The sequence below is a fragment of the Bidens hawaiensis genome, unplaced genomic scaffold (genome assembly GCF_021521415.1).
Source record: "Bidens hawaiensis isolate Kalapana, Puna unplaced genomic scaffold, B.hawaiensis_p1.1 tig00045507_1, whole genome shotgun sequence".
In the NCBI taxonomy this organism is placed as follows: domain Eukaryota; kingdom Viridiplantae; phylum Streptophyta; class Magnoliopsida; order Asterales; family Asteraceae; genus Bidens; species Bidens hawaiensis.
In genome coordinates, this window is record NW_027498109.1 from 22,286 (window position 1) to 43,335 (window position 21,050).

Sequence of the window (21,050 nt, forward strand, 5' to 3'; positions counted from 1 at the left end):
CGGGATTGGGATTGGGATCGGTGCATGATCGGGTTCTGGTTTGGGATCGGTCGTGGCGTCCACCGGGGATTTGGATTCTACGTTGTCAGGGTTAGGGTTAGGGTTTTCGTTCGAACGATAGTCGTTGAGCTTGAGGGTGAGGGTTTGAGTTGCGGCGATGGTTTGTTCGATAGTAACGGTCTGCAACATGACGTTTTCGGTGAATTGGTGATCGGAGAAGATTTTATGATGTGAATTTGGGGTTTAGGGTTTACGTGAGGTGTATGGGGTTATATATATAGAGGTGGATTTGAATTTGGAGCCCATGATATAATAATAATAATAATAATAATAATAATAATAATAATAATAATAATAATAATTATTATTATTATTATTATTATTATTATTATTATTATGTTGGTACAAGTTAATGTAAACATAAGCTATGCTAGGAAGTAAATAATATTATTTGTTTTAACACATATGAATGATATGATTAAGAATATTCGAGATAAACCTTACTTACAATCGTGATCTACTTATGATATGTTTCCAATTCAAATAGCTATGAAGTTTTTTAAAAATTAGTCCTGAAGATAATGTTCAGTTTAAATAGAATTTCAACATTTTACCTTTTTACCCTTATAGCATATAGTCTTTTAAATTTTGACTGATTCTTGGTTCTAACTAGAGCTCTTCATGAACTGAGTGGAACTAAGCGAAAGCTTGCTCTTTTACAACCGAACGGTTAAATTCGAACTGAGCGAAAAACAAAACGAGCCAAAACCGAATCAAGCATTTTTCAATCAAACATCAAGCGATTTTCAAGCATTATTTATTTATTTTCACTTTAAAACTTTCAATAAGAAGCACGTTTGAAGGTTTTAAATAATATATTTTGAAAACAAATTAATATTTTTTAGACAAAGGTGTAATAGGTTGTAAATTTTTATGAGAAATAAATTTGAATTGAGGTATAATGAGCATGTAAACAAACTTATGGTATTCTGAAAACTTTAAGCGAACAAATAAAACTATAAAATTGACGGAATTAAGAACATTTTGAAGATTTTAAAAATTGTATACTTGTATTTACGCATGTTGTCAATATATTTATATATTTGTTCATATATAATATATATAAAATTAATTAAAAATATTCGAGCCGAACCGAACCGAGCAACCTTTGCTCGTTGCTTGGCTCGTTTACAAACCGAACCGAGCTGAGCGCCTCGTTTACAATCGAGCGAAAATACGAGCGAGCATTTTCCGAGCGAGCGACAAGCGGTTTGAAGTTTGAGGTTTGAACGGCCCTAGTTCTAACTGAATCCTTCAAAGTTGATGGGCTCATGTTTGTTTGCATTTTGCAATCGGAAAGCAAGCCCAACATCGCTGGGCTTGGGCGCTAGGACAGAAACAGTCACACTTAATGGGCCTTCGGTCTTTGGGTCAAGCGTCGAGCCGTCGATACTTTACACCTACACAAAACTGAGAGTATAATTGTGAATTCTTACACTAGGAAGATGAAGCATAATCCCATTTAGTAAAGTCGGTGAGAATACACTGACACCTGATTATAACTTAAGATAAAAAGGTATTGCCTTTGCCATGGATACTTTGATCGGTCCAAATGGCAGCTCATGTCCTTGCCACATCATCATTATTTTTTATTGTTTAAATCGTTTTTATGTTATATTTTTGGATGTATTGATTTATTTTTACGATTTAGGTCTGATACCGTCAACATCAACTAAATTCACATGCGCGGTTTTCTTATCTTTTGTTGCATTTGGGCGTCGATAAATTTATTTTGTGGTTTTCTTCCCATATCGTACGGTTTTACCAACCAACTACATGTTTTTAAATATGTTTTCTTAACATAAGTTATACACACAATGCTATACTAGTCATTTACTTTTTCGGGATTATTGGTGTTACCATTACGAACCTGACCACTATCAATCGGGCTCGCGCCGCTGAACCGTCACAATGCGGGTGCTTTATTTTATTTTACTTTGTTTTAAAAGTATTAATTTATTGTGCATGGATGTTGACAAATTTATTTTTGGTTTGATTCTTGTGCCGACGTGTAGTCGGTTAGAGAACCCGTGTGACACAACTTTACGTTCACTTATTTGGATTTATTATCGTTATTATTACAGACCTTACCTATACCGACTGAATTCACGTAGCTACACCGCCACAACCCTTGTCCTTTTATAAAACATACATTATATTGGAATTAAACAAATCATAAAATTGACGGTGGAAGTAGAATGATAGTGGTTAGAAAAATAAAGAAACAAATACAGCCTTTGACATCACATGGAGTACAACTTCTAGGCACTAAACATTTAAGTGGAAGTAGGTTTCTTTATTTTGTCTGGTCAATAATTTGATCTTTACTGACACTAGCATTCAGTCGCATTGACCTTTATTACCTCATTTACGACAAACATCACCCATCTACCGTTCTATTCTCTCGACACCTTTATCGTCACAACAGTTATATAATATAACTTCACTTTCAATAGGGAAGCATTTTATCATACTCGTAACGAACTCAATAAATAACATTTCTATTATAGTCGGTTTTGCGTGGTCTATCTGCTTTACCAGATCTTTTAACACGACACGAAACTAATTTCATAAATTGTGCATAGACAGTATTTTGCTTTTAGGGGGCCAGGCGATTTATGCTATAAACGTTGGGCACTTGGGCATGCCACTTTTGTTAGGTTATATTGGGGTGGAGTAGTCTCTAGTCTAGTGAGCTACTCTAAGGTTCGTGGTCCGGGGTCGTTTTATTTGTTTTTGGGTGTCAAGTTTTTTCTTTTGTAATATTTTGACTAGTTTTTGGGTAGGCAAGGCTTCGTTTAAATAAAAGATTACATGCTAAAAAAAATGTCTGGTGAGCTACTTCAATGGGACATCAAAAGTATTTAAGGTTGACCGAGTTGATTAAGCTATCATTGGAGTTGAGCTTATGTATTTATAAATAAACATCTTAAAACTCGCAAGGCTTATAGCCTTGTGTTATTTTACACCTTTACCAATTGGTGTGTGTAATACATCAAGTCTACGTCAACATGGTATATATTGATTATGATGATAGTATATATGTAAGATTATGTGGAGTAGTTTACGTATTTATAGGGTGAAAAGGTGATTGTCATGTTAGTGCCATGCAGGCAAGCGGCTTCACTTTTTTTTCCACTTTTATGTGCAATGGTTTAACTTGTAAATTATATAAAAGAAAAAAAAATAATAAATTATGTGCATGGGATTGTTAATTAAGATGGTGGACCTCAAACTCGCTAGCCTTCATGCCCATTGCCCTTGCCCATACCGCCCCTTGATGGCTTGAAAGCCACATTGTTTTGGTGTTTAACGCTCCTGGATGCTTACGTGGCAGGAGTGCTACATCACAACACTTAATTGGTCTAAATATATTGTTTGTCAAATTCCAAATTATTTTTAGGTCGGTCCAGTTAGTCAATTTCTCATATATCTCGTGTACCTAAAGAGTAAAATAGTTCGTCACGCTTCGTGATAACGATATATAACAAGTTAGATAATGAATGCCACTAAAACTCATCTTAAGAGATTAATCTACTACTCTAATAAAAGAAAACTACTTTGTATCACTTGTCACTCTCTTAGCTCTTCTCATATTTTTAAACCCGTTTTGTTATTTGGATCCCGTGTGGGCCATTACCCGACCCAAAATAGCATTATTCATGTATATCTTCCTATCTAATAAATCAATAGGATTTTCACCAAATATCTTCAGATTGTCACATGGCATTCCCAACATTGCATTTGTCCACGTGGCATATTGTAATTTTTCCTTTCATTTTTTGATCGAACTATTGTGACGAAATTTTACCCGATTTGAATTTCATATTACCTTTGCAGTTACCAAGTAAAGCAGTTACCAAATGCAGTTAAAGGGTTGTTTTAACCATTAACAAACCAAATGCAGTTACCAAGTAAAGCATGTCTTCATCAAAGCGTATATTGTTACTTGAACACCAAACTCCTAATTAGCTTGATTGTTCAAATGAAATGATAGTTGTTAATGTTGCTTTAATTGAAAGTACTACAGATATTCTGATTAAAGTACTTATTTTTTAATTTTATTCAAAACGGTATTTTAAATTTTTCGAATGCCCATCATTTATTTTTTGTACAAAGTGAAGAACATAACTCAAGTGGCGTTGAGGTGGTGGAACTGAGCTCTGATGATGATTGTGAGGAAGTTACTCCTGCTGTTGTTGATATGGTTGTTCATGATTGATGGGTAAGATCATTTATTTACATCCCACATCCTTTATTCTTTCATGTTATTTATTTGCCTTTATTTAATTTTTTTATGCCAGTTGATTTTGCAAAGATGAACATATTAGGCATGAACAGAGATTCGATCATGATAAATGTTGAAGGCGTTGAATTTAATACTCAGGTTCGTGTTGAACATAATATTTGCATTTAAGAAGTTTAGGGCCCATGATTGGGTAAAGTTTGCTCAAGCAAATTATCTTCAAAAGAGTGTGTTTTTTTCTACAATATAGACAAGGATATTTTTCAACTTATTAATGTTACCAAGAATACCTAATCTACTTCTTAAGATAAAAACACTAATCTTTTCAAAGTTAAACACTAATCTTTTCAAAGTTTGTGATGTGAATGTTTGTTTCAAAACCTTATTTTGTTTAATATAATGTGACATAAAACTAATAATGTTAAATATTTAATTATGCTATTAATGTTTTTTTTATTATTTTGGTTTTTATTAACCTGCATTCCTATAAATAGTATTTAATCTTACCCGACATTCATGTCAAAATTTTCAAAGTTTGATTTTTAAAACCCCTTATATTCGGTGTTGTTTATAATAGTTTTTTAAAATAAATAACAAACTAGAATTATAAAAAATTAATATCATTAATTTTAAAATTATTTTTGTTAACACTTGCTAAAAAAATGTAACCTATTTACAGGCAATATGACCCTGTTTTCTGAAAGCAAATAACTAATAACCTGATATTAAAGTATTTAAGCAAATCAATTTAAATTCTAAATTACCATTATTTTCGGTAAATATTGCTAATTGAATGATTTAATCATATTACGATTATACTGTTATACTACTTTACTTTTAAAATTTTATGTTTATTTTAAATTTCAAATAAATTCTTAAAAGTTAAAACTTTACGCCACCTTTTCAAACTTAAGATTATAAAATATTGTTGTAGAATTTTATTATTTCATTCTTTATTATTACTATATTGTAATAATATTATTAAAATGTATTACTACGTAAATTGGATGCCAATGACCAGTAATTATATTTCATTAAATCTTTTGTATTTGAACTTCAAAACTTTTATTTACACAATAAAATTTACTGGAGAAAAACTTAAAATATACAAGTTGGTCTTAAAAGTTGGTGTTTTTGTGATGATATCAAGAAATATTGATTACAAAGGTGGCTTATGTAAGAGCAAAAGATTAGTAATTACATCTTTACGAAACCAAAAAGATCACAAACTATATAACCATGTGTAGTCAAAACTTTCCACACTTAGACGTTTTACGACACTTGGCGGTCCAATCAGCATTGAAGAATTTTGTAAAACGTAGAATAATTGTAAAAAAACATAACTCTCATGCAATCATTACCCCTCCCCCCGGTCACAAAACGACAACATTGGAGAGTTATATACATAACTTTGCACCCAAAACGCTGCCCGGGGGGGGGGGGGGGGTTGTTGCCCCCGGCGTTTTAGCCCAAAACGGATGGTCTTATTATCTCATTATGCATCATAATTTTCAAATAATAAAATAACTTGTGACTTGAAATATTTGTTATTATCTCATTATGCATCATAATTTTCAAATAATAAAATAACTTGTGACTTGAAATATTTGTTTAATATTATTTTTTTAGTAGCCCGTGTGTCACACAGGTTTCTAACCTATTTATAATAATTGGACCACCAATCCTTTGGATGTATCCAAAACTTTGTTTATATAACCGACAAATAAATAAAATAGTCAACAAATACATTCTTTTATATTGTTAAAAGTGTTTTGATTACGACAAGTTTCCTTCATCTTTGAATACATGATAATATATCGTCACAATTTATTTACTAAGAACTTATTAAAAATGCTGCCATCTTTAGTTGATTAGTTCTAATATTTATCTTATTTTTCAAATAATATAATCAACGGTGGTAAAGGTCGGTTAACCACTTAAACAGTTAAACCAACACCATGGTAACTAATTAAAAAAAAGAGCTCTTTTAAAATGCTTGGTTTAATTTCTGTGATATGAAGTTGATTATATAACTTGCATTATTAATTGGAACGAGGCCAATTTTGACTTACTTCTAGTTTAGTCATGATCGGGCTTAGCTCAAGATATTTATACATGTAGTTAAATGAGAGTTTTCTCATCAAAACAATAGGTCAGTCGACTATTTCATTTTGATACATTAATATTATAGATTGTCGTTTTACACAACATGCAAATTGCAAATCAAGTCGTATCGATTGCCATGTGAACTTATAAATTCATGTTATCTATAGCTAAATCAAGCAACTCATGATTAGATCTTTCAATGTATAGACTTAAGACACCAATAGGACCCTAAGTACTATTGTGTTGTATTGTTCCTCATTTATGTTGAGGCACCATTATATTTGTGACAAGTATGTTTTGTCAATAGTTTTCATCATGTGTGTGTGTCACTTAGCATGCTTATCTTTCAAGGCTTGTTTTCTTTCTTTCTACCACCATAGAGTCCATGTGCACATGGACCAACTAATATACCAAATTATGATGTAAATTAGACCCCACCAGACAGAAGGGGAAAAAAGCTACAACCCCTATTTCAATTCATCAATAATTGTTTAAATGAACCTTGAATACCTCATGTTCTTTAATAATTATTTGTCTACTACTATACTCTATTTCAACTTACTAGTACTATGCTTTAGTTGAGGGTCATGACAAGGGTGTCTCAACCACTCATACACCTCATTTTGGGTTTATACATAATAATGGAATAACAAGTTATACATTATTTTAAGTTTTAGAATTTCGGCTTCAATAAGAAGACAAGTTTTATGTTATTATTTGTGTTACACACATATGAGTATAACTTATTGCCAAGGGTCATGTCATATAGGAAGAGTCACTTTATGTATATATTACGTGAAGCGTTTGATATAAAGGAAAAAAATAGCGGTGACAAATTTGTAATTGAAGAAACACTAAGTGAACCCTGGACAGATTATAGATAATCTGGGGGTTAAGTAATGTTTCCCACGGATGAGATCTAGCTGAGAAGGTTGTTCTTCAGGAGACCTGCAAAACAGACACCTTAAGCTCGTCACTGAGAAGGGGGGGGGGGTTCCTCCTTGTGACCACCCTCCGGCGTGAGAATCAGACTAGGTTGCTCTGAATATAAGAGTATATTAAGAGATTGCTAGATAAGATTGAGATATCAGATGCCCTTACCATTCCAAGATGTTGGAGTATTTATAGCCGAAGGTAGGTTTCCTAGAAGGTACAGCCGGCTGAATAGTATTCCTGTTCTACCAACAGTGGACTATGCACAGGCCATACTGGTTGGTGGATAGATTACGGCCAACAGTAACAAAGTCGGCTGCACTATTCCACCAACTGTAGATTATGCACGTCCCACCTACTGTGGATTATACGCAGGCCATGCTGGTTGGTGAACAGGTTACGGCCAACAGTAACACTATTCTACCAACTGTAGGCTGCGCATGCCCCTCAGTAAGAGTTGGTGAGTAGGCAGCGGCTAATAGTGACAAACAGTACTAGAGGGTGCTCCTCCTCGTACTGTTGTCGGTGAGCTGTCACCCTGTGATTGGCTCATGGGCTGTTCTGGTCAGATTGTCTGTCCTATCCATACCTTGGTAGGTATAGTACAAAAGATCTTTCAGAATCATACGGACTGGCTCATTTTGGCGGGATTGTTCCCGCCTTGCTCATTCCTTCATGTGACTACTGAAGTAGCTATTGTCTTGTGCGTGTAGCCCTGCTGTCTGCGGGTAGCCTTCCCTGATGGCTTGTATCCGCAACTGCGGGAACAGGCGGGGTACTTCACCATTGGGAGGCTTTCCCTGCGTGTACAGCTTGCGTACTGCGCGTAAGGTTCTCTGAGCATGGTGGGTCCTGCGGGAGCAGATGGCCTTTGCGCAGACGTCCCTGTTCAAGGTGAGTCTTGCGGGACCAACTGGGCTCTGCTGGGACCTACCTCTTCAAGTCCCCCCAGTCCAATGTTCTTCTCATGAATGTTTAATAAAGTGAGGTGAACTTTTGGACTTTAAGCAAGGGGTTTTGAAAAAGGTTTTTAGTTTTAAGGTTCTCCGTGGGGATTCTTCCCGCGGGTTTCCTAATGTCACTTGCAAAAATTCCCGATTTTTTTGCTTGATCTTTGGGTATGATGCGGGTAGGTATGTAACCTCCTCGCAAGTCAGGAGCGTTGAGTCCCACTTGTGTGGATTCTCCCTGAGGTTTTGGTAGTTTTGAACATAGTGATCAATTATGTTAAAACCACCAATTCCATCCTGGAGCCTCAAACAATGTAGTTCTCGACGTTCCCGCTATGCGGGGATGTTATTTCCGTTTCCACAAGCATTGCCCAGAAGATCCTTCTTGGTTTCAATTCCCTGCGGAGCGCTAGGTATGTGAAGGGTTTTGCCTTAACACTGTACCCGCGCTCGTCTTACAGTTACTTTACTTTCAAGGTACCCCTGGCGTCAATTCCCTGCGGGTGCTAGGTATGTGAAGGGTTTTGCCTTAACACTGTACCCGCACCCGTCTTATAGTTACTTTGTTGCCGGGGTATTCTTGGCTTCAATTCCCTGCGGGTGCAAGGTATGTGAAGGGTTTTGCCTTAACACTGTACCCGCATCCGTCTTACGGTTACTTGGTTGCCAAGGTAAGGGGTATTTTCCCGCTTACTTTTGAATCTTTTTTGAATTTTGAATTTTGAATTTCGAAATTCGAAGAGTTGGTGGAAAGATAGGAACAGTCCAAACATCTGAAACGTCGTGCGACGGTTTCTTCTGACTGTGTCAGGACGTGCAGGAAGTTATGGTGACGTGACAGTACATGGTCATTCCAGACGCTTTTTCAGGCGCGTGGGCGCGATTTTTCGGGCGCGTGGCCGCGAAATTAATGGTACGCGTCCTATCAACAGCTGTTGCCAGCCTGCTTTTTGCCATGTGTCATAGTTTCATTGCACCTTCGATTTCTCTCTCCTCCGCATTAAATTCATTGCATTAATTGCGATTAGTATATAAAGGGGGAGAGGGCTCTTTGCAATCCACACCTTCACCCTTCTCTTCTTCTTCTTAGCGATTTCCGGCAAATACTCCCCTTTTCAGGCAAGCATTTTCCCGAAATCGCTTTCTTTCTGCAAAATGTCTTCTCGTGATCTTGAGTCTTCGGCCGATGATAAGAGTACTGCTGGTGAGTGCCAGTGTGCTCTGCCCGGCGATCAGTACCGGTATGTTGTTAGGAAGTTCATGCTCGATCCTTTCGAGCCTGAGTTTCCTGAACCCCATCAGACCGTGTACGATGCCCCCAGAGGCAAGATCGGGGTTTATGCAGCATTCTTTGTCTATGGGAATCTTAGGTTCCCATTGACAAAGTTTGTTTACCGTGTCCTTGAGAGGCACGGTGTTCATCTGACCGAGTTGCACCCCATGGCGATCGCCAAGATTCGCCATTTCGAGTGGGTGTGCCGGATTCTGGGCATTGAGCCCTATGTGGACCGCCTGATGACCTTCTATACTTGGAGGTGCATCCAGGGGTGGTACACCCTGACAACCCGGATCAAGGGTTTGAAGATTTGCGCGACCGAGCGCAGTCTCCGATCGTGGAAGCGGGAGTTCTTCTACATTTCTGCCCGCGCCATCCCCATTGCCATGAAGTTTAAAAATGGCCAAGCAATTCTGAGCCACCACGCCACCAACTACCAGGATGCGGAATGGTTTGCGAAGATATCCCGGGTCCAATCTCCGGTTTACCGGTTTGCGGAGCCCGGGATGGTGATGCTGGGGATGAGCCGGGTATGGAAGGAGGCGTCTCAGGTTCCCATCCTTCTCGAATACGGTTTGAACTCTACTCCTTATGTTATGTCTTGTCTTTCTTGCTGATATGAGTTTGTCTTCTAACTGTTTCTTTTCTTTCAGAGGGGAACGATTTGGAGTCGCTCCTGTACCCGCGGGAAGCTGACGGTCCAGTGCGGGTGGGTACTCGTGCTCTTGACGAGAACGAGTTGCCCATCCTGGAGCAAACAGCGGATCGGTTTGTGGAGGTCTATCCGCTGGGCCACGAGATCCTGAGCCACCGGCGGCCAGGTAAGGCGTTATTCTCTCCTCCACCCCTCAGTGCTGTACCCGCTGCTGGAATTCCTGACATCCTGTCTTCTTCTGAGGAATCCGCAGATGGTCCTCCGTTAGTGCGGAAGAAGAGGGCTGCCGGCGGGAAAGGGAAGGAGAAGGCGGCCTCCACAGCCGATCCAGTGCTCCTATCTGACACTGAGTCAGATAGTGAAGAGGTGGCGGGGAACCCCGGTGGTGAGAAGACCACTGTTCCGGAGGCTACGACTGTTACCTCCGGAGAACCAATGACGACGACGGTGACCGGCATCAAGAGACCGGCTCCATCGGGTTCGTCCCCGCCCGTCCGTACGTTCAAGCTCAAGAAAACCCGTAAGTACAACTCTCTTAGCTTTTATCTTCGTAGTTTAATCCGTCTTTTAACACTTTTCTTCTTTACGCAGGCGTGGATGTTGGCGCATTCCAGGGTCAGGGGCCGAGTATTACCTCTCCGCCAATGACGGTAGGCTTGGTCAGCCTACCTGAGGCGTCGACCCAGGCGCCTGCGCCTGCTTCCGCTGGTTCAGTTGCTCACTCCTTTGAGCCGACTGTTCCAGCCGAGATGACGTCGCCGCCGGTGGTAAGTGCAATTTTTACAGCATCTTTCACCGAGCCGGCGGTTACGATTGCCGCAGATTCTGCGGCGGCGACCGCGACGGCGACCACGGCGGCCGCTACTATGCCTCCGCCACCGGCAACGACGGCCGGCCCATCAGGTACGCGTGGGGCTTCTCGCATTTCTCCGCCACCTTCCCATCTGCCTGACCTCTTGGATGGATTTCCATTGGGTTCAGGTGATGGGTTCGGTGGCTATCGGCCTGTAATTGACCCTACAGGTGCGTAGGGTTCTTTTGGCCCATTTTTCTACATATATTTTTTATCATCTTTTCCTAACTGCTTTTTGTTTTCTGCAGTGTCGGATTCCAATGAAGTGTATGTTCCGCAATGGAACATACGCCGAGGAACAACCCTTCGTACCCCTGTGGAGTGCGTGGAATGGGCTCGCCACGCTGCTCCCCATGGTGCGTTGGGGGAAGCCATGGCTAGCTACCAGGAGGGTAGGCTAACCAACGAGCTTCGGGTTCTCCAAGCCCGGATGCAGCCGCGCGTCGAGCTGCTTTGTCGTGAAAACGACAAGTTGAAAGCAGCTCGCGCCAAGGAAGTGTCTCAAGCGCGGGCTCTTCGGGAGGAGAACCAAAAGCTGTCCGCAGCTGCTGCGGAGAAGGAGAAGGCCTTCAAGGCCCTCGAGGTTGAGGTTCAAGCGCGACTCGAGGCCCGCTCCAAGGCTGCCCAAGCTGTTAACGAACAGCTTCGGCTAGCTAAGGAGACTGCGAGGAACGCAACCGAGAGGGCCACCAAGGCTGAAGCCGTTGCTGAGCCTTTACGCGTGGAGAATGAGGAGCTCAAGGCCAAATTAGAGGCTCTCCAACGTGCTCATGATGCCTTGGCGATGGAAGATGCCAAGAAGCTCCAGGAGATCTTGGACCAGAGGGGCGTGCTTGACCATACCGAGCGGAAGCTTAAGGGCGTCGAAGAGGCTGCCGCAAAGGAAGTTCTACTTGCCAACCTTAACAAAAGCGAAGCCGAACGCGCCTGCACCCAAGCTCAAGCCGCCCTTCAAGAAGCTCTGGTTGCCAAGGAATGGCTTCTTCGAGAAGCGTTGTCTTAGGTAAGTCTATCTTCATGTCTTCACGCTTTTCTTTGTAAATAGGGTGTTGACACTTGTATATTTTCTTATGTAGGTTGTGCATCGGGTCTTCTCAGAGACATCTTACGACGATGCAATGAGCGCAGCCCTCAACGCTTCTCACGAGGATGGGGAACGGGTCGGCTTCCTGCTGGGTCTAGGGTTTATTGAGAAAGGCGTCCCGCCATCCAACTTCCCTTTGTACAATGTAGATACTGAAGCCATATATGACCAACCAGTAAATCAATACGCCGCCTTCCCGCATCCGGTGGTGGAGAAGGTGAATGAAATTGCTGCTGCTGATGATGGGCTGCCTATCCTTAAGGCTTTCCTTGAACAGCCACGCTCTACTGACGGCGCTGGTCCAAGTGGAAGTGGCCCTGAAGCCTAATCCTGAAGATCCCTTCCCGCTGCTAGGATAGATTTAGTTTGTATAGATTTACTTTCTTGTAGGCGGGTAGTTACCCGGCCATTCTTGTAACGAATATTTATGAAATGTAAATCTTTGTGCGGCTAAGACCGCTTGATTCATTGGATTCCTTGCTTTATAAACGTTATATGACTTACATACTTTAGTTTAAATTAGCAATTTTCCAAGTGTTTAGAATAAGTTAACCTTTGAACGTGGTAAATAGGTATGAAGTTTTGCTTCCTCTTTCGTGATTGTGCGGGTAGGACCGTCACTTGCACGTAGTAGGATGGCTAAACTTTACCATCTGACCTGCGTGTAGGTTTACCTTATCTTTGAGGATAAGTTAACCTTTGAACGTGGTAAATAATAGGTGTGAAGTTTTGCTTCCTCTTTCGTGATTGTGCGGGTATGACCGTCACTTGCACTTAGTAGGATGGCTAAACTTTACCCATATCTGTCCTGCGTGTAGGTTTCCCTTATTTTTAACGTTGTGTTTATGCGGGTTTTGCCGCCTTCCACACGTAACGACTTACTTCTTCCCGTTTATGCGGTAAATACCGGCACCAGTGGGAAGTTCATAAGTATAAAGGTAAACACATTATGAAAGGAGAATCATTTCCATTAGAAGTGGCTCTAGGCCTTTTCTTTACAAGTTTTGGAATTGATCTACATATAACATTTGCGTAATTGAGCTCCATTCCATGTTCTTGGGATGGGAGTGCCATCGAGCCTTTCGAGCCGGTATGCGCCCTTTCCCAGGACTTCTTTGATAATGTATGGCCCTTCCCAGACCGGGGCCAGCTTTCCCGGGCGCTCTTGGTTTGAAGCCTCGTTGTTACGCAGTATGTAGTCTCCTATATTGAAGTTGCAGAGTTTTACCCGCGTGTTGTAGTACTTTTGCATTTGTCGTTTGTAGTTCTCTTCACGCACTGCGGCTAAGTCTCTGCGTTCCTCGGTTAGCATAAGATCCAACCGTCTTTCCGCATCATTGTCTTCTGGCTGACTCAAGACCCTTGGTGAGGGTAGACCAATTTCGACTGGGACCATGGCTTCAGTGCCATAAGTGAGGCTGAACGGGGTTTCTCCCGTACTGGCCTTCTTCAGCGTTCTGTTTGCCCAAAGGACGTGCGGAAGCTCGTCCACCCAGCCGGATCTGTGTTTCGATAGTCTCTTCTTGATGCCTTCGACAATGCTCTTATTTGCTCTTTCCACCTCACCATTACCTTGCGGGTGTGCCACTGAGGTAAAGGTGTGGGTGATTTGAAGTTCTTTTAGCCACTGTTGTAGCTTCTTGTCAGCAAAGTTGGTGCCGTTATCGCTCACCAAATTCTGTGGAAGTCCAAAACGACAAATAATAAATTCCCAAATAAATTTTTTGATATGTTTCGCGGTTGTTTGGGCTAAAGGTTTTGCTTCTATCCACTTGGTGAAGTAGTCGATGGCTACCACTAGGAACTGAACATTTCCTGCTGCTGTAGGAAATGGGCCTGTCACATCGATGGCCCACTTCTGAAATGGCCATGAAGAAGTGACTGGAACCAGTTCATTCTTCGGGCGGTGCGTGTTGGGTGCGTAAAGCTGGCAAGACCTGCATTTTCTGATGTATGCCAGTGCATCCGTATGCATCCTCGGCCAAAAGTATCCCGCGTTGTTTAGCTTGGCTACAACAGCGCGGGGACCTGCGTGTACTCCACAGATGCCTTCGTGTACTTCCCTTAGGAGGTAGTCAGCATCTTGGTTGTCCACGCATCTTAAGAGTGGGCCAAGAAAGTTACGTCTGTAAAGGATGTCATTGACGAGTTGATAATTCAGTGTTTTACAGCGTAGTTTTCTTGCCTGTGTTTTTGACTCTGGTAGCGTTCCTGCTGCAAGGTAATTTATTATTGGTGTCATCCACGTTTCTGTACCGGTTTGGATGACACAAATTTCCTTGTGCGGGACTGATGGTGCTTCGAGGAGTTCAATGCGGATGTCCTTTCCCAAGTGGGTGAAGGCTAGTGATGCAAGCTTGCTTAACGCATCCGCAGATTTGTTTTCGCTGCGCTTGACGTGTATGACTTTACAATCATTAAAATCACGCATAAGGGTTTTTGCCTGGGCGAGGTACAGGGCCATTGTGTCGTTCACAGCCGTGTACGTCCCATTTATTTGGTTGGCCACCAGCATGGAATCCACGTGGGCTTCCAAGTTTTTCACTCCCATCTTACGCGCAATTCTCAATCCGGCCAAGAATGCTTCATATTCGGCTTCGTTATTCGTACTTGGAAAATCCAACCGAATAGCGTAAGTATATTCTTGGCCTGCTGGGTTGGTTAATTTTAACCCTGCGCCTGAACCCTCGTTACTGGCTGCTCCATCAGTGTAGAGTCGCCAGACATCATTGATGTCCTGTGCTGGGGAGGGTTGAGCCTCCTCCTGGCACTCTTTCTCCCGCGAAGCGGGGACTTCTGCAATAAAATCGGCCAGGACCTGGCCTTTTATGGCTGGTCTTGGCTTGTACTTAATTGCATATTCTCCCAATTCAATTGCCCATTTGGCTAGACGTCCTGATAATTCGGGTTTGCCTAGAACGTTTGAGAGTTTGAAGTTGGTGAGAATGGTGATTGGGTGGCCCTGGAAATATCGTCTTAACCTGCGTGAAGCGTGTATAAGTGCTAAGACCAATTTTTCGAGGGTAGAGTACCGGGTTTCTACGTCTGTTAGTACACGGCTAACATAATAGATTGGCATCTGGATGCCTTTTCGTTCTATTAGCAGGACTGCCCCGGTTGCTCTATCTGTTGCGGAAAGGTATAGGATTAACTCCTCTCCCGCTTGTGGTGCTGTAAGTGTTGGGAGTTCGATCAGGCGTGACCGAATCTCCTGAAAAGCTGCTTCCGCTTCTGGTGTCCAGCGGAAGTGCGTTTTCTTTAAGCAGTTTCTCAATGTTGACACGAAAGGAAACGACTTATCCGCATGGTTTGCCAAAAAGCGATTAAGTGCGACTAGTCGTCCATTCAGTGTCTGAGCCTGTTTGATGGTGGTAGGTGATTCCATTTTAACAATGGCTTCGACCTTTTCAGGGTTCGCTCTGAAGCCATCTTTAGTGACAATGACTCCCAAGAACTTCCCTTCTTCCATCCCAAATGAACACTTGCTCGGGTTGAGCTTCATGTTTATCTTTCTGAGCGTGTTGAAAGTTTCTTCAATGTCTTTCAACATCGCTTCTGGCTCGGGGCTTTTGATGACCAAATCATCCATATAGACTTCCAAGTTTCTCCCGATTTGGGCATGAAACTCTTTGTCCATTAGTCGTTGGTACGTGGACCCTGCATTCTTAAGTCCGAATGGCATCATTTTATAACAAAATGTACCATCGGGCGTCCGAAATGCGGTTTTGTCCTGGTCATCTACGGCCATGTGGATTTGATGGTACCCCTTATACGCATCCAAGAAGCATTTAAGGCGAAATGGTGCCAACGAATCCACCTTAAGATCAATTTCTGGTAACGGATAACAATCTTTGGGGCATGCTTTGTTCAAATCTTTGAAATCTATGCACATGCGCCATTGTTTGTCATTCTTCGGTACCATTACGGGATTTGCAACCCATGTTTGATATCTACTAACGCGTACGATGCCTGCGTCAAGGAGTTCCTTGACTTGGGTTCTACACGCGTTAGTTTGTTCAGGCCCCATTACTCTGCGCTTTTGTACGACTGGCGTAACAGCCGGATCGCACTTGAGCTTATGCTCCGCCGTACTTCGGGGTACACCAGTCATGTCAGCTGGTGCCCACGCAAAGATGTCAGCGTTTTTCTGCAGTAAGCGTTTGAGTAGGGTGCGGGTGGGATCAACGATTGTTGGTCCAATGGTAACGGCCTGGTCGGGGTATTTGCCATTGAAGGCCCATTTTTCCGGTTCGGTGATGGTTGGTTTAGCCATTTTCGGTTTGGGTTTAGATGAGACAGATGCGATGCATACCTGGGGAATGCCAGTGATCATCGCTACACCCTCAGCTGTTGGCCATCCCATCATGCCGTGGACTGAAGATACCACGGCGTTGAATCTTGCCATCCCGTCTCTTCCGAATAGGATGTCGTACGTGTGGTGTGGCTTTTTCATCACGACAAAATCCACGTCTTCTGTGCGTGAATGATTCCCATCGGTAAGAGTAACGGGGAAAGATAGGATACCCAGGGGGGTTTCTGTACTGCCGTCAAACCCTTCCATTAAAGCGTAGACCGTTCCCAAGCGTTCTTTGTCTTCATCATCCAGCTTATCAAAGAACTGCCTGTACATCACTGTCGACGAAGCGCCGTTGTCAGCAAGAGTGCGGGAAGTGATGTAATGCCCCAGCTGGCTTCTGATGACGATGGGGCCTTCTTTGCTGGGGCCTCCTGGCAATCGCGGGAAGCGCACCTCAGCTTCCTTCCACGCGCACGGTTCTGTCACTCGTCTTTTTCTTCCTCTGACCTTGCCATGAACCATGTTGATGCTGATGTCGACGGGCTTTCGTCCGTTACCTCTGTACCGGTTGTCATTCCTTCCTCCCTTCTTGATTGATGCCACGAGATGTGCAAGTCTTCCATCCTTGACAAATGTCTCAACAATATCCTTCAAGGATGTGCACTCTTCAGTACCATGACCCTTTGTCCCGTGGAAATCACAGGATCTGCTTTGATCCGCATTAGGTTTCTGCCGGATCAATGGGGCTTTTGGCCATGGCAATTTTTCCGTGGCAAATATCTCCGTGACGCTCTTGGTGAGTGGCGTCCACCGGTGTTTTCGGTTTGAAGGGTGTGTGTTGTCCCTTCCGCCAACAAGAGGGCGAGAGCTGGATGAGGTGTCAAAGTTTACCCTTGACTGCCAAATACCTAGCCGCCTCTTTTTGTTCTGCCGGGCGGTCCTAACGTTGTTCTCTCTTGTCCTCTGCGTGTAGAGGTGTGTACTCTGGGGAAGATCCCTTCCCAGTTGCTTTTCCGTCTCGGCAAAGCGCTTTGCCGCCGTCATGATGGCATCCCATGTTGATGGCATGCCATCCTTACCCGTCAATGTGCGGATAAGTTCTGGGTATTCGGCGCCTTGGATGAAAGCGGCGCGAACCAGATCCTCACTTATGTTGCCGAGACTTAGCTTTTTGGAGTTGAAGCGGGTGATGAAGTCTAGTAAAGATTCATCCTCCTCTCTCACGCAGTTGAGGATCGTCCACTGCTCTTCAGTGTACTTCCTCTGTTGGCTGAAGTGCTGGCTGAACTTGTTCTGAAAGTCCGCCCAGTCATATATGTGGTGGATCGGTAAACGATCGAACCATGCCCTGGCCGCTCCGACCAGAGTCATCTGGAACATGTAGCACCACGTGGGTTCCGTCCAGTTGCTGACGGTAGCCCCCGCAATGAACCTGTTCAAATGGTCGTTTGGGTCGGATAGACCATCATAAGTGCCAATGTTGGACATCTGTTTGGCACTTCTCGGGGCGATTGCTTCCGCAATGTCCCTTGCGAATTTTGACTTTCCTGCATTTGTAGCAGTTGGTCTAAAGGTTTTGGAGAAGTCACGCGGGTTTCTCTCCGCAGTTGGTTTAAAAGCTTCCCCAAAATTCCTTTTTGGTTGGACGTCCGTCTCCTTACGCTTCCCTTTCGCCTTATGGCGAGGGTTTGCGTCGGTATCGGACTCCCTCTCGTCGTCTGAGTACTCGCACTCACTGCTCATATTGAGGTGTTGGCGAGTACTGCCGAATTCGTCAGCCTGTTGGGCTGAACGCAAGCGTTCATCCAATTCGGCTTGGAATTCTCTTTGACGTGCCTCGGCCCACGCCTTCACTTGATCTAGTGTTTGGCGAGGGGCCCTTGTTCGTTTTTCCAACTGGGTGTCAGTGAACCCCAGTGGAATATTTACTGCACTTGCCCCGGCTTGGGTAGTCGGGGTAGTGTTCGTAAGATTTGTGTAACCGCCGGTGTTCCCCCCAGTTGCTGGGGTTGTGGTTACCGGGGTTTCTTGGTCGGTTACTGGCCTTTGGACCGGAGTAACGTTAACCATTTCTTCAGAAATTTTGAAAAAAACTAAAATAGTTCTAGCTTTTATGCACGGATGGCGCCAATGAAGAAACACTAAGTGAACCCTGGACAGATTATAGATAATCTGGGGGTTAAGTAATGTTTCTCACGGATGAGATCTAGCTGAGAAGGTTGTTCTTCAGGAGACCTGCAAAACAGACACCGTAAGCTCGTCACTGAGAAGGGGGGGTTCCTCCTTGTGACCACCCTCCGGCATGAGAATCAGACTAGGTTGCTCTGAATATAAGAGTATATTAAGAGATTGCTAGATAAGATTGAGATATCAGATGCCCTTACCATTCCAAGATGTTGGAGTATTTATAGCCGAAGGTAGGTTTCCTAGAAGGTACAGCCGGCTGAATAGTATTCCTGTTTTACCAACAGTGGACTATGTACAGGCCATACTGGTTGGTGGATAGATTACGGCCAACAGTAACAAAGTCGGCTGCACTATTCCACCAACTGTAGATTATGCACGTCCCACCTACTGTGGATTATACGCAGGCCATGCTGGTTGGTGAACAGGTTACGGCCAACAGTAACACTATTCTACCAACTGTAGGCTGCGCATGCCCCTCAGTAAGAGTTGGTGAGTAGGCAGCGGCTAATAGTGACAAACAGTACTAGAGGGTGCTCCTCCTCGTACTGTTGTCGGTGAGCTGTCACCCTGTGATTGGCTCATGGGCTGTTCTGGTCAGATTGTTTGTCCTATCCATACCTTGGTAGGTATAGTACAAAAGATCTTTCAGAATCATACGGACTGGCTCATTTTGGAGGGATTGTTCCCGCCTTGCTCATTCCTTCATGTGACTACTGAAGTAGCTATTGTCTTGTGCGTGTAGCCCTGCTGTCTGCGGGTAGCCTTCCCTGATGGCTTGTATCCGCAACTGCGGGAACAGGCGGGGTACTTCACCATTGGGAGGCTTTCCCTGCGTGTACAGCTTGCGTACTGCGCGTAAGGTTCTCTGAGCATGGTGGGTCCTGCGGGAGCAGATGGCCTTTGCGCAGACGTCCCTGTTCAAGGTGAGTCTTGCGGGACCAACTGGGCTCTGCTGGGACCTACCTCTTCAGTAATTTATAAATATTAAAATAAACCTATGCACAAGGCGATCAAAGCTCTTGTTTAACCAGAGGACCTAGTGTACCTACTCTAGTTATAAGCAACGTATTTACTTATAAGTAGTCTAAGTATTCTACTTATATCAATTGCTTTAGTTACACTAGAGTAATTACTTTGATTATAAATAACGCAGCTGTTTGTATAACTATAGCAATTAGGCTACTTATAAGTTGTAGCCAGAGTAATTATCATTTAGTGTAATTGCTTTAATACATGTAGCGTAGTTACTCTAATTATACATCTCGTTATTTACTATTTTGTCACAACATATCTTTTTTATCCTTTGATTCATACACTTCACATGATAACTTTATTTGTATTTGAACCTTACCATATATACACACACATACACACATTAGTACGTGATGTGCTTGAAATAGTTTAATAATTATTAACTAAATTAACTAAAAACAAACACTAAGTAATACTGTAGGCTCTCTAAAATTCGACTAAACTACTAACCGGCAAGTGAACCAATCGACTATAGTAAAGCTAAGTAAGTCCGGATATTGAACCCACGAGACTCTTTAAATTACGTTTATTAGCTAATTAGACTCGACTACAAAACACGACTTATTATTTATATTTGTTTGGGGGATTTTTTTATTAAAATACTAATTTAATACTATAATTAAAAAACTAATTAAGAAAACAAGTAATTTAAACAAAAACGAAGTTTGTTATGAAAATAAGATGATGATGATGAGAAAACTACCTAGGCCAGAATCCCCTAAATTTCAGTAATGAATTAACTCGGGAAAATATTTAGTTATGGACTGGGATCGTAAAATAGACACTTATAAGAAAACCCGAACAGGACCCCTGACCCTTCTCAAGATAAACCTATGGATTTCTAACAAGTTTTAACGCACACCAGTATTAAAAATCAAGTTTTCTTACGGTCACCCAATTGTTTATAATTTAGTTCCTTTATACGAAATCCTACCTTACAGCGCGAAAATCAAAGGCAATTTATTATACTTAATTGATTTGATAAACAATAATAAATAATCAACCCTAGACGGACTCCTTACGAAGAACTAAATCTAGCAAGATTAAAGAGTAAAGACTTATCAATAACCTAGCACTTTACAGATTTTAGGTTAGCAGCACACTAATGTTTATTTGACAATAGTATTCCTATGATCTTATCATGACATCAATCATAAAATAATTAAAAACACAAAGTAATTGACCTACTAGCAATCATATCATATGACAAACAATAATCAAGGAAAACTATGGAATAAAACTCATCAAGCAATCCTAAGCATTCATACGCATCAATTAATTATAGATAAATCTTTTACTAAACCATAAAAACCATAACAATAAACAATCCCAAAGTCAAATCAAAACATCAAAATAAGTTCATCATAAGCT